The sequence below is a fragment of the Limulus polyphemus genome, unplaced genomic scaffold, assembly GCF_000517525.1.
Source record: "Limulus polyphemus unplaced genomic scaffold, Limulus_polyphemus-2.1.2 Scaffold7210, whole genome shotgun sequence".
Lineage (NCBI taxonomy): Eukaryota > Metazoa > Arthropoda > Merostomata > Xiphosura > Limulidae > Limulus > Limulus polyphemus.
Genome location: NW_013672820.1, coordinates 38,832 through 42,487, shown reverse-complemented (window position 1 = coordinate 42,487; position 3,656 = coordinate 38,832).

Sequence of the window (3,656 nt, the reverse complement as noted above, 5' to 3'; positions counted from 1 at the left end):
TATTGTGTTGAATACTCCTTACTGCAGTGATGTGTTTGATGTTACACTTGGAATATTGTGTTGAACACTCCTTACTGCAGTGATGTGTTTGATGTTACACCTTGAATATTGTGTTGAACACTCCTTACTGCAGTGATGTGTTTGATGTTACACCTTGAATATTGTGTTGAACACTCCTTACTGCAATGATGTATACTCCAAACAAGTATATTATATGAGGAAGATTAGTTAAATTAATGTCTCCAATTCTGTAGTTAGAGAATGTGAACTAGAAGAATTCCTTCAGAAATGTCACTATCCAGGTAGCATTTTTAAGAAGTATAAATATAGCAAGAAAATCTTTCCAAGCAAACAACAAGGTGAATACTAAAGAAGATATTCTATTTTTTTAATACGTCATAGTCTGAATATCAATATAAATACAAGTATTAAATATACTGACACTCAACTTGCAGATCCTGTCCTAAAAAGACAAATTTTTCTTTGTACATTTGTTTTGTCCCATAGATTTGACATAGACTGTTAACTTCAAAAATAACTATAAAATATGAAGGGATTTTTTCACTCGGAAGAAGCAATTGCAACTTATTCTAAAAAAAAGATTACATAAAAAAAAGGAAAGTGTACTAATAATTATAGAATGAAATAGTATTTTGCATACTATAAGTGATACGTGTAGCTGGGAAGTTTTTATGTTTTACAGTATAGAGTACGGTGCAGGTTTAGTATGAGATAAACTGAGAACTTGAGATCATGAATGAACCTCCAGAGAAACTGAACCAGAATTCCAGTGAGAGCAAGTGAAGAATTCATAAATTGTATAGAATGAACTTATTTCTGCAGTTTGATTTTTCCATTTTGGACATGGAAAGATAAAAGAAAATGCCTTTTTTTAAAGAAAAAAAAGTATTTCATTCATCAGTTTAAAGCTTCTTTAAATAAATGATTAAACAATTTAAAAAAAGATGCTGAATAGATTGTATGCTTTTGCAAATCACCATGGAAATGAAATATTAGGAGTGTTAACTTATAAATAGGTCATTTAAAAGTTACAGTTTTTGTAAAGTAGGTTTATTTTTTTACTTATTGTTATACTTTATTTCTCTATACGATGTCAAGTTTAAATGTAAAACTTATTATGGTATGGATACGAGTTATTTGCTAATATTTAATATTAATCAAAAATAATTTAATTTCTAGGTTTTCACTGCCTAAAGGTTTAATCAAGTGCCATTCAGTTCATGAATTCTTTTAAAAATATAAGAATTAGTGCGTAATTGAACTTTTAATTATGTATATAGAATACATGTATATAGTAAATGCTTAGACATGTCGCACCAAGAGCAGTGTTTGTAAACTCAATGATGTCAGTGTAAAATAGTTAAATTGTTTTATCATTAAGCTAAAAGATGTCACTGTAATACTGTAAATTATTATTGGTAAGTGTAACATTGTACTCTGTTTCTGTTTAGCTTTGCACTAGAAAAATTTTAAAACAATTTTCGTTTTCATTAGTCAATTCCATAGTAGTTTTTAAATGTGGTTGTTTCAAACTGTACCAATCCTTGGTCAGAACCTTCCATGGAATAAGAATAAAAATATGTTATGGTTGTTGGTTGACAACAGCTGTTTTGAATGTGCATAAAATATTAATAACTTTTTTATAAGTGTGATTTAATTTCTGTACTTTTAATACCAGTATACTATTGGGGTTAAGGACTTATTTTAAAGAAAATGTTTTTGTAGGAATAATAATTATTGAATGGGTGATTAGTAATTTTTTGTTTACTGATATTTAATGTGATTATACTGTATCTTTAAAATTATGCACACTAGGAAAATTACAATTTTTTTGGAAAATTTTAACATGGTACAGGATGTTACAAAAATTATGCACATGCTATTTTTTTTTTACTCTCACTATTCTCTGTAAATTTTTAAGGCCTATTCCTAAATAAAGCTACCACGAGTATCACTTTATGGACAGTGTTAGTTGATCCTCTCAGCATTCTGCACGGTGGCATGCGTTTATTGCAAGATAAATAACAGTAGTAGTTAGTGAAAAAGTACTTTTTAGATATGCTGTTTGTAAGGTTGATAATTGTAAGTAAGGGGTTTTCTTACAATCATTGCTGTACACTTGATATTTTGTTATATAAACATTTTTTCAAATATCTCATTAAATATCACACACTGAAAGCATGGAATTATTACTGCAAGTTGTTATTTCGTACTTAAAAATGTTATATGTGATTAGATCTTTGTTGAATTAATGCAGTATGTAAATGTGACATATTTCTCTGTGGTAATACCACTGACTGGACAGAGACCATGTGTGTAACATGTGGTTAATGCAGTATGCACATGTGACATATTTCTCTTTGGTAACACCACTCACTGGACAGAGACTGTGTGTGTAATATGTGGTTAATGTAGTATGCACATGTGGCATATTTCTCTGTGGTAATACCACTGACTGAACAGAGACCATGTGTGTAACACGTGGTTAATGCAGTATGCACATGTGATATATTTCTCTTTGGTAATACCACTGTCTGGACAGAGACCATGTATGTAACATGTGATTAATGCAGTGGATTAAAACATTGGTTATTATTGGTTTAACCAGTGTGCGTGTAATTGTTAACTAGTGTTGTCTTGTTTTTAAATGTTATTAAAAAGTCTTCACACTAGTTAAAACTTCTTTCACATTTTGTAAGCAAAAATGTAACATTTTTCATTATTGGATGAAATCCTTTAGGTTAGAAGAAAGTCAGAATAAAGATAATGAAGTAAAGAGAGCCAGAATTGAATCTGAAGTTTGTCCAGAAAACTTGGAACAGTCAACATCATCTGCAACATCATTAAGTGGTAAATGTGTTATGATGTCTTAAGTGTATTCTGATTTCTCGTCAGCACATCATAAAAGACAGTTCGGATCACAATTTTGGTACACTGCTAAATGTGTATATATAACTTCTGAGACAGGTCTAATACTTTTTTCTTCTAAATTTATAGTCCCCTGGTGGAACAGTGGTAAGTCTACAAAAGTTACAATGCTAAAATCTAGGGTTTGATTCCCCCCACAGTGGACCAGCAGAGATAGCCCAATATGATTTTTGCTCTAAATCAACCAACTAAATCTAAAATTTGTAAAATCACTTGCATATATGTAACTTTTTAAATAAATTTATTCTTATGATTCAGGAAATGTATTCAAGTTTTTTAATTATTGATGATGTTTACCTCAACATAATATAGCTTAGAATATGACTTACAAATGATTTGGGTTAAGTACCAAGCAAATACAGTATTTTTTTTAAGATAGCTTTTAAATGATTTTTGGACAGAATCTGTTTTATCATTTTATAGAATCACCATCAGAGCTATCACCAGCACCATCAGCACCTACTGTAGATGGTGTGGAACAAGAAGAACAGTACAAGAAGTTAATACACTCAAAGTTTGTTGTTACTTCTCTAGAGGGACACAGCGATGTTGTATGGTCTTTTTAAATTCATCCTCCGAAGAAGCGAGGTCCGTCTTCCAAAAACCACTTGGGTTATTGGATGTATTGTGATTTATCTATTTCTAATCCTATGTACTTGTTTGTATATCAGTAATGGACAATGTTAATTGTGGGACTGAACTTGTTC